This window comes from Macrobrachium nipponense, chromosome 1 (assembly GCF_015104395.2).
Source record: "Macrobrachium nipponense isolate FS-2020 chromosome 1, ASM1510439v2, whole genome shotgun sequence".
In the NCBI taxonomy this organism is placed as follows: Eukaryota; Metazoa; Arthropoda; class Malacostraca; order Decapoda; family Palaemonidae; genus Macrobrachium; species Macrobrachium nipponense.
The window spans coordinates 131,370,019-131,381,679 of NC_087200.1; the positions used below are offsets into that span (position 1 = coordinate 131,370,019).

The 11,661-nt window shown below is 36.7% G+C and overlaps 2 protein-coding genes across 9 annotated transcripts in view; one reads left to right on the forward strand and one right to left on the reverse strand.

Annotated features, from left to right (window-relative positions):
* Positions 1-11,661, forward strand: part of LOC135219630 (androgen-dependent TFPI-regulating protein-like) — a 165,795-nt gene that overhangs the window by 137,529 nt on the left and 16,605 nt on the right. The gene's annotated exons all lie outside the window — the stretch shown is intronic.
* LOC135219629 (tRNA N6-adenosine threonylcarbamoyltransferase, mitochondrial-like) overlaps positions 7,435-11,661 on the reverse strand; it is a 62,855-nt gene continuing 58,628 nt past the window's right edge. The window contains exon 10 of the transcript XR_010315473.1: positions 7,435-7,911. The gene's annotated coding sequence lies outside the window, so the exon portion shown is untranslated. The remainder of the gene's footprint in view (positions 7,912-11,661) is intronic.

Here is an 11,661-nt window from a genome sequence, read left to right on the forward strand (position 1 = left end):
TGCTCTCCTGCTTATGCAAAGCGCAGCCTTATTAGGGAAGGAAGCATGCTTAGTGAGGGAATGGATGAGTCTGCTGGGGACATTTTCCTCGCTGGAGAAGCTTGTTTCCCTGAATGGACTGCAATTCAGACCTCTACAGTTTCCTACAGGAGAACTGAAATAACATCAAAGATCTAGAGATAATTCTAAACGTCTCTCAATGGGTTAAGGATCACCTCAGGTGATACTGAGAGGGTGCCAGGCATCCGGACAGAGGTACAGAGGTCCTGGCACATAATCTAAAACGAATTGGAAGCAATTTGGTTGGCTCTCCAGTTCCTCGAAGAGTGAGTTTTTTGGTCGAGTTGGTCCACATCATCTCAGATAATTCTGCAGCTCTCTCATATCCCAAGAAGAGAGAGATGGTTATCGGCATAGGCACGGAACGTAACGATCCTTAAGAGGTTCGTTACACGATTGCACGTCCGTGCGGATCTTCTCGATCGACGGCAGCAACTACTGACGTTTGAGTAATCTCCCGCTTAGAAGTATGTCGAGAGTTGTGGAGACTTTGGGGACGTCCTTTTGTAGATTTCTTTGCAACATTGAAGACGAAGAAGCTTCCTCTACGTTGCGCCCCTTATTCTCGATCCGAGAGCGGTAGCAATAGACGCCATCCTATAGTATGGAATGGGGATAGTTGGTTAGCCCTTTTCCCCTATTCAAAAGCTTAGGAAATATAATAAGATAATCGCTGGCGTCAGAGGGAGCGAGAAAGACGCTGATCGCCCCATGTTGGCCTTCAAGAGGCTGGATTCACAGAGGTCACGTCCTTCAGAGAGCACTTTCCAAGGACCCTCCTGAGAGAATCGGTCTACTCTAACAGCCTCACATCGAGAGGTACCTAAAATCTCTCCGCTCTGAGTCTGAATGCGTTCAGACTGTCAAGAAGCGAGAGGATCTTCAAGATTAATTGCAAGTCTCATTGCCAAAGCAAAGCAGTGCTGCATATTTTGCAGTGTACCAATCGGAGTGGGCCGTTTCTGGACATAGGGCAGGAAGAATGACTGTTCCTCCACCTCTGACATCTGTGAATTACTTTACCGCCTTCCCTTTCCGTCTGAAGTATGGGATAAGCTAGCAGTCCCAACGATTGTAGAATACGGAAATATGTTGTTGACGGCCTCTAGGCTCAGAGATTCGGATCTGTCAAACAACAAAGCCCTTCACGATCTTTGAGGTCTGTTGGAAATCTTGAAATTGTCTAGATCGAAGCTTCCGGCACGGAACTTAGACGTAGTCTGAAGTTCCTGATGTCAAAGCATTTCGAACCTCTCATTTCTGTAAACTTAATATACGTGACCAGAAAGGCTAATTTTCTAACCACTCTAGCTACGGCAAAGAGGGTTAGTGAGGTTTTAGCCATCATCCGAGGTTTTGGCTAGAGGACATAATTCAGTGCGTCCTCTAAGCCTTCCGTTCTTGCTAAGAACGAAACCCGTCTAACCCTTGGCCCAGAGGCCTGGAGATCAAGGGGATGGTACAAATATGGGCAAGAGCCACAGAGAGTCCTGTGCCCTGTCGGGGCTCTCAAGTTTTATCTTGATAAAACTAAAGAAAGTTGAGGTCATTCGGACAATCTTCAGTGTTCCGTAAAAAGACCAGACTTGCCCATGTCGAAGAACGCCCTAGCGTTATGGTTAAGGAGTTCTTTTAAAGAGGCTCATTCACTATGTTGAACAAAAATTTGAAATCATTTAAATTGAATGCTTATGAGGTGAGGGCGCGGCCTCGGAAGCATTTCAACAGAGCATGACACTCAGTAATATCCTGAGTGCCACGTTTGAGCGAAGCAACTCTGTGTTCGCTTCACACTCCCGACGGGATGTGAAGACGACATATGAGATCTGCGAGTCGCTAGGACCATACATATCCGTAGAAATATTATTGGGGGCAGGAAGCAGCACGAATCCTATCCTATAGAAAAGGGATAGGTGTGCTTTTAACTTTGAAGGGTTGGTCGCTTGAGGCGCTTTCCCTTTCTTTAGCCTAGAAGTTATGGGACTAACTTCGATAGGTTAGGTCAGGTGGTGGTTTTAGCTTCGTTGCCCTCACAGTATGGTCAATATGGTCTAGTCACATTGTGGTCACGCTCCCGTTGACAGATCATCTAGAGCGCACCAACTACACAGGTCACTACCTTGTTGGCAACTCTAGTAAAGCAAAAGCAGGCTTCGGTGACAGTAATCAAGAAGTCAGCTATGCTAACAGGTAAGGAACCAAGATGTCAATCATCTGCACTTGAGGTGTTTCCAAAATCCTTCTATTCTGTCCCTTCCCACCTCCAATGGTGGGATTCAGCTATATATATATCTGACAGGTAAGTTTCATGAACAAAATGTTATTGTCATGATACAATAAAGTTTGTTCATACTTACCTGGCAGATATATATAATTAAAGTACCCACCCACCTCCCCTCAGGGGACAGTGGTATGAAAAATCTGAATAGAAAATGGGAATGGTTCCTGATATCCGCCTCCCAGCGGCGGGAATGGGTACTAACCACCTGGCCGCCCACTGCGTGTGCCGGGAGTTTTGAAATTCTGTCGGACTTCGGAGAATACAGCTATATATATATCTGCCAGGTAAGTATGAACAAACTTTATTGTATCATGACAATAACATTTTCATAAATTCACCATAAATCGAAATATTGTGTTAGAGCTTCCAATTTGTTGCAAAATAAAGGTAAATGATTGAATATTACTAGAATGTAATAGTTTTAGCTTACAATTGCGTTTTTTACCATTTCGGTCGAGTCAAAGTTGACCGAAGGTTGAAATTTTGGCACTTATCATTATTTATATGAAAATATTTCAAAACTGATAAAAGCTACAACCATGGGTTGTTTTTAGTTGTATTCTACATGAAATCGCGCCCATTTCCATACATAAAACTTTATGTAACGGCAAATTTAAAATGGTGCAAACATTACGACAATCGGACAAAAAATTAATGATTTTTTCAGAAGAGTTACTGCGTGGACATAAGGAAAAAGTTTATTTCATAAATTCACCATAAATCCAAATATTGTGTTAGAGACTTCCAATTTGTTGCAAAATAAAGGTAAATGATTGAATATTACTAGAATGTAATAGTTTTAGCTTACAATTGCGTTGGTGCAAAAATTATGTCAAAGTGACGAAATAATTTCTGAGATGTGTCGCTGATACTTTTTAGTGCGATAAGAAAGAAATTCGCGCTTGCGCGCCTGCATAACAATTGTAAACAAAACAACGCCTTGATCCGTGAGCTCCCAGCATCACCCAAGGCCCAAGGCGTGTGATTCAAAAGTTTTCGCCTAGTAGGCCTATAACTATTTTTCCGCGAATTTTTAAAAAAACTTTTTTATATTGATGTACCATATGTCCAATCGGCACCCAACAGACAATTTATATCGTCGTTTAATACGTCCAATCAGCGTTAAAGGGTTAATCATGAAATTGATATGGAAAAACTGTAATTTCTGGATATTTCTCATAGAAAAATACAGTGAATTTCCTGTTAATAATAGGTAGATATGGTCCATAGAGAAATCCACGAATGCCGAGAACGCGAATGTGGGTCCACTGTATATATAATTTAGGCAGAAGGCCAAGCATTGGGACCCATAGTCATTCAGCACTGAAAGGAAAATTAAGAATAAAAGGTTACAAAGGTGTAACAAGAGGAAAACTTGCATTTTGAAACAATTGTTAGGAGTGGGTGGAAAGTAAGATGGAAGGAAGAATGTGAATGAAGGTAGAGTAAAAGGAATGAAAGGGACTGCAGCTAGGGCCAGAAGGGATGCTGGAAAGAATCTTAAGTAATGCATACAGTGCACCTTGTGAGGTGCACTGATGGCACTATTCCTTTTGGGGTTCATTGTAATAAGTAGTCAGTGAATTGAAGATCTTTCATTTATACAACTTTGGAGAGCAAAACATGAGCAGTAAAGTTGGTCCCTCAGATTAGTCAGTTCCAAGTTAACAGTCTTGTGTGTGAAATGGAAATGCAACGGACATACAGCAAAATAGTGAGAACTGTGGTAGATCCATCATCTATCTGACAATGTTCGGACCTGTTTTTCAGGTAGAACTATTCTGTGGAGCTGGACCATGGATTCCAGGTGACGGGCCTGGTTCTAGGAATAGAACTCTTGGCATTCTGTCCAGTTTGCCCATAATGTGATTAGGATGGGGATAATTGTATAATCGTTATACTTTTAGTCCGAGCAAGTGGGTTCTGCTTACATTTGGGCCATACTAATCATGTTATGCCATCCCCTTTTGGGGTAGGGTAAGGATGCAGACATTTGGGAGTCATTTCTCACTTGTGCCATTGGCGGAAGATTTAACTTTGCAAAGGCCCAATGATATCTTTTCAAGATTTTTTTTTCTATCTCAAATATGTTTATGATTACTGAACTTAATGATTTGAGTACCCCTGGGCCCCATGATTGAAAAACTCCGGCACAGTTGATGACTATTGTCATGTCACTCCCAAATTTCCTTGGTACAGCCTCAAGCAATGAAAGTGCTATAAATACTACAAAGGAACACCCTGTTTCAAGTGAAGTAGCAGAGCCAGAACACTAATTAGGGTGCATAAGTAAAAAAAGAAACAAACAAAAATCAATTGGTAAACTCCAATATCATAACAATGGAACTATATATGAGGCGCCAAGAACCAGAAGGTGCTAAGCACTGATTTTTAAAAAAGGAGTCATTGCAAGTTAACCCTCTTACGCCGAAGGGGTATAATAAAAATCGTCTCCCGTATGCCGAGGGGGTCTCTGAGTGAGCGCCGAAGCGGAAAAAATATATTTTTAAAAAAATCACAGCGTGCTTAGTTTTCAAGATTAAGAGTTCATTTTTGGCTCCTTTTTTTGTCATTGCCTGATGTTTAGTATGCAACCATCAGAAATGAAAAAAATATCATTATCATATATAAATAATGCGATATATGATAGCGCGATAACAAAATTTCATATATAATTGTATTCAAATCGCGCTGTGAGGAAAACGGTTAAACCTAACGAGTTAATTTTTTTCTGTTGTATTGTACACTAAATTGCAATCATTTTGGTATATAACACATTGTAAAACGATCAAAGCAACACAGAGAAAATATTATCACAAAATGATGCATGAATTCGTAAAGCGCAGATGTAAAAAATGTTTTCTCAAAAAATTCACCATAAATCAAAATATTGTTCTAGAGACTTCCAATTTGTTTCAAAATGAAGATAAATGATTGAATATTACTATACTGTAAGAGTTTTAGCTTACAATTGCAGTTTTCGACCATTTCGGATGAGTTAAAGTTGACCAAATGTCGAATTTTTTATATATTTTTTTGTATGCAAATATTTCAAAAATGAGAAAAGCTACAACCTTCAATTATTTTTTCTTGTATTCTACATGAAATTGCGCACATTTTCATATATAAAACTCTATGAAATGCCTAATATGAAACGGAGCAAATATAACGAGAATGCGACGTACGCATTTCGGAGATTTGCGGCTCAGAATCGAGCACAGAGGGAAGGAAAGTTTCTTTTTAAATTCACCATAAATGTAAATATTGTGCTAGAGACTTCAAATTTGTTTCAAAATTAAGATAAATGACTGAATATTACTAGACTGTGAGAGTTTTAGCTTACAATTGCGTTTTTCGACTATTTCGGTAGAGTCAAAGTTGACCGAATGTGGTTTTTTTCTATTTATCGTGATTTATATGCAAATTTTTCAAAAATGAGAAAAGCTACAACCTTTAGTTATTTTTAGTTGTATTCTACATGAAATTGCGCACATTTTCACATATAAATCTTTATGTAACGGCTAATTTAAAATGGTGCAAACATTACGACAGTCGCATGAAAAAACTTCTGATTTTTTTCGGAAGAGTTACCGCGCGGACGTAAGGAAATGTTTTTTTTTTTCATAAATTCACCATAAATCAAAATATTGTGCTAGAGACTTCCAATTTGTTGCAAAATGAAGGTTAATGATTGAATATTACTCGAATATAAGAATTTTAGCTTACAATTGCGTTTTTCGACCATTTCGGTCGAGTCAAAGTTGATCGAAGGTTAAAATTTTGGCACTTATCATTATTTATATGAAAATATTTCAAAACTGATAAAAGCTACAACCATGGGTTATTTTTAGTTGTATTGTGCATGAAATTGCACACATTTCCATATATAAAACTTTATGTAACAGCAAATTTAAAATGGTGCAAACATTACGACAATCGCACGAAAAAATTTATCGGAAGAGTTACTGCGCGGACATAAGGAAAAAGTTTTTTCATAAACTCACCATAAATCGAAATATTGTGCTAGAGACGTCCAATTTGTTGCAAAATATAGGTAAATGATTGAATATTACTAGAATATAAGAGTTTTAGCTTACAATTGCGTTTTTCGACCATTTCGGTAGAGTCAAAGTTGACCGAAGGTTGAAATTTTGGCACTTATCGTTATTTATATGAAAATATTTCAAAACTGATAAAAGCTACAATCATGAGTTTTTTTTTTATTCTACATGAAATTGCGCATATTTTCATATATAATACTCCATGTAACGGCTAATTTAAAATGGTGCAAAAATTATGGCAAAGTGACGAAATAATTTCTGAGATGTGTCACTGATACTTTTTAGTGCGATAAGAAAGAAATTCGCAAGCACGCCTGCATAACGATTGTAAACAATACAACGCTTTGATCCGTGAGCTCCCATCATCCCCCTAGGTGCATGATACAAAAGTTTTCGGCTGGTAGGCCTATAAGTATTTTTCAGCGAATTTAAAAAAAAAAAATTTTATGTCGATGTTTAATACGTCCAATCGGCACCCGGGAGACAATTTATCTCGACGTTTAATACGTCCAATCGTCGTAAGACCGTTAAAGTCTTGTAGCTTGGTAACTATAATAGGTATTAACATGGGGTTTGTTGCACTTTAAAGCTAAAGATCTTAGTTTTTTTATGTGTAAGTGTCAGATTTGTAAGTTTTTAGGAAAATACCAAAAAAATACCAAAAAGACAGACGAACATCAAAAATGATAAAAACAACATCAATGGAAAAACACCTTAAAACAATTCCAAATCATGTAAATACACAGAATACAGTAAAGATTCATTATTAGTGTCCATGTTTATTGGAAAATACTGAAAAAATACTGGAAAATACCAACATAAAAATAATAAAAAAACAACAATAATATCAATGGAAATACATCCTAAAACAGTTCCAAATCATGTATTAATATCAAAGTTTATAGGAAAATACGTACCAAAAAATACCCCAAAAATACCAATGCAGAAAAACAAAAAATACTAAAAAAAACAACCACAATATTAATGTAAATGCACCCAAAACTGTTCAAAATAATGTGAAAAAAAGAACAGTAATTATTAATAATATTAATGATAATAAAAATTTTTGATTTAACACTCATCAAAGCAACATAATCCAATCCGCGCAAGAAGTTGTCATCGGTGGTCAGTGGGGGAGGTGGGTGAGTTTTCTTTACATTCTGCCGCATCCCGTGACGCTATGCTTCGTGAGCGCTGATTGGCTGAGACACCTACTCACTCATTGACGAAGCACTGTGATTGGCTGCTGCTTTCCCTGGAAATCTTGACGCTTAGTGGTGGAGGGACGCGATGCGAGATGACACCTGGTTCTAAGCATTTATTCGATACATGCTACAAATTTTTCAGGTGAAACATGCATTGACTTCTATGGCATTTTCGACCATGTTGTAGGGCCAGAAAGTGCCATAAAGCACATTGAGAAAAATTTTTATGCATACGATGTACCGTTTTCTGTGAAAATCTTGGTTTTGACGGTGATGGCGCTTAGCACCTCCTGGTTCTCATGTCCTCAATAAATGAACAATAATTCTAAATTAGAGACAATCCTCCCATCAATACAGAAAAATATAAAAATCCTAATAGACAAGCAAAGTACATAAAACAAGGACCAAAAAGAAACAAAAATTATCAACTTAATCCCACATTGGTACATTTTGATGACCTCTTTGGACCAGATAACTGGTCAAGATTTCTAGTCCTCAAAACTGACAACAAAATCTCAGCAGCGATACTATAGAAAACAAGTTACTTAACTTATATCCTGTATTACCTAACACAAGACATGGAATGTAAACATATCAAAGACAATAAATGGCTTATCCAAGTAACCAATAAAAAGCCCTCCACTGCCTTTTTAAGTATAACGGAAATAAATAATATAAAAGTAACAATTACAAGCCATGAAACATTGAATTATGTACAGGGTACAGTCATCCTACCCAACAATGAACAAGAACTTCCTTCAAAACAACTACTGCTAGACTCCTTAAAATTGAGATATAACAATATTCACGATCTACAAATATACACAATTTCAATTAGGAAAGACAAGAATAAAAATATCAACATTGCCAAAATAAAATTTACAGGCCAAGACCTCCCATTTAAAATTAAAATTTTCTGGCAAAATAGAGAAGTTCGTCCTTACATTCCAAATCCACTACAATGTACATAGTGCTCAAGGTATGGACACATACAAAAAATGCCGTAATAAGGCGATATGTGCCGTCTGCGCATCAGATAGGTAGTAGTTTGAGGCTGGAGGAGGCGTTGCCGTTGGGTCGGCTCTCCCCTTCTGGGGGTTTTGGGGAGGAAACCTGTAATTAGCAGGAGACCTGTGAATTGTGGCTTCCACACGCCCAGTACTTTATACCCGAAGCCCTTTGGGTGCTTGTGTGAGGGTAGTAACCTCTGCATACCATGCTAACTTTTTTCTCTGGTATATTTAGAGATTATTTATACTAGAAAAGAGGAAAGCTGGATCTTTTCACCGGGCGACACAGGTCTCCCCCAGAAATAAATTTTTCCTTCATCAAAATCCCTTAATTGTGGACTAGCCCATCACGAGAAATCTAAAGAATGCTCATTTTACCAATACAACACAGAACTTCAGTTGTTGATAAATAGGACAGGAATGTCAGTCATGAAAGCCAGACTTGAGCTAAAAGCAAGCCTGTAATATATCAAGACTGGCAAACAGACTGGACATCAGTGCCAACTACAAACAAACTGGGAAATATAAAAAGTGAAGTTAATTCATGGATGTCATCATCTCAAAAAGAAAGAGCTAAAGAAGTGTTACTAACAAGACTACGTATAGGCCATAATGCATTTTCACACGGTCATTTGATGTCAAATCCACATCCAGACCGAATGAAATGTAGTACATGCCAGAAACCAATGTCTGTCCAACACTTACCAGGTGAGTGTCCAATTTGGAACAATCAAAGAAACATATTTTCAAAACTCAACGTTAAAAGACATTCTTGCTGAAGGCAAAGATTTTGTATTTAATAGGATCATCATGTTCCTAAGTAAAACTGGTTTCCTAAATAGTCTTAATTTTTTTTTCAGGATTTATTCCTGAAAACCAGCCTGAGAAGAGCCATTGTTAGGCTCAGAGGTCTAGATAAACTATTCTCTATAATAATAACAATAACCAACACAAACAACCGAATTGAGAAACGGCTAATTGTTGACATCATTTACCATAACTATGAAGGAGTTATCGAGAGTTGCGTTAAAGGTGTCAAGTTATAAAACCCTGCCGATTCACAGCGGGAGCTTCTATAAGTATGAATAAAATACACTTTATTCAACCTTTATGCTATGGAGGTCTTAAGAAAGAATACCAGTAAATTAAAGCTGCAGATTATAGTCAAGGCAGAATAAAATGAATAACGGACATGTGAAAGTGATGTCTGGAACTTATGAAATCACACTTACTGCTTGTACAATCAAGTAATGTGCACATTTGAAACCCAACTTAACTTAATTTACAAGAAAAATTATCCAGATTATATTTCTTCTAGCAGCTAATGGCAATGAAGATAGATGTTGGTAGTACTCAATTAGCCGAGATTCTGAGAATGTAAACAATATCATATGCATATGGTGTAAGATGGCAATGTTTATAATCTGTAATATAGTACCAATATGAGATAATACATACAGGCAGCCTGCGGTTACTGTTGCCATCGGTTAGCGGCGCTTGTTAAATATATTCATAACTGGGTTTTGCACTCTGTAGGGTTTACAGAACTGTTGTCTGGTTATCACTTTCTTAGGTTAGATGCCGAGACCACCTCATAAAATACAAACAACGAATATGCATCTTTCCCTCTGCTCTTTTAAAAGGTTATCCGTTATGTATTTCACAGTATCCAATAATACTGTATGTAGTCTTGTATTGCTATTTGTGTTATAAAATACAAACTGATCATGCTTTGGTTGGGAAAAACCAGATGAGGGCAGAATGAAGATAATTTCGCTGTACGTATTTAACTCAATTCAGTGATTTTCTTGCTTCTGTTTAGCATAAATTAATCTCCAGAAACTTTATTCATATGTGACAAGGTTATTTTTCTTTATATGAAGTGTTTTTAAGTTGAAAATTGACTTAAATATGTCAACTAGATTTAGTTTTTTTTATTGTTAATAGATGGCGCTGTTGCCTGGTTATTGGTACGTATATAATAAATATGCATTTTTTCCTTGCCTATTTTAAAAGTTATGCTTTACTTCAGTGTATCCAATAATACTGTATGTAGTCTCATATTACGTACTACGTATAATATTATAAAATACAAACAAAGCGATCTATGTTTTGGTTTGGAAAAATTGGCTGAGGGCAGAGGCAGGGTTATTTCGCCCTACTTACTTGATTCAGAGCAATTTTCTAGCTTCTATTTAGCATAAGTAGGTTATTTTTTGTTATATGAAGTGCTTTTAAGTTAATTATGACTTAGATATGTATGTCTTGTTGTGAGCTCGATTGTTATTTTTTTCGTTAATAGATAGTGTCGGAAGCATGTTATTTTGTGTAAAAAAAAACTGATCACGTTCATTATTTTCATCCTATTTCACAATAATACGATATTTATGTATTTATCTGTTATCGACGTGAAAACAACTGTAAAATATGTTCTTTCATGTCCAGTATGTTTTTATTAAAATACTTTTTCTCCACTATTATTTGTGGTAGAATTGCACCCATGTTGCTGATGCACCATAATTTAAAGCCATTAGCAGTGACAGTGGGAACATAATGTGTTCTCAGCTTCAGCTACAACTGCAGCTTAAATTTATTAGTACGTACTATATTTCCTTGCCAATATTTTCTCCATACCAAATAAAGGTATAATGCAAAAATATTAAAGTCCTGTTCTACTTAACATTATTTGTAACATAACTACAGTATTTTTGTTGTAGCAAAATAGCAAAACATCTGTTATCGTTCAGTTGTTTATGGCTGAAACATTTAATTAACAATTATAACGGCACTAATGATACTGTTATCATTCTCATTTGCTTTTTTACCAGATTTAACTAGAAGATATGATAAATAAAGAGATGAAGGAAACATTAGCAGTCTGAAAAAGTTCTCTCTCTCTCTCTCAACTAGGCCAAGATTTACCAGTAAATTAATTGAATCTAACACTAAACATTTGTATTATTATCAGGCAGACCATAGTAAATGATTAAGCAAATGAAATTCCACATTTTCATTGAAGAGTTATTACATATTAGAGGAAAATA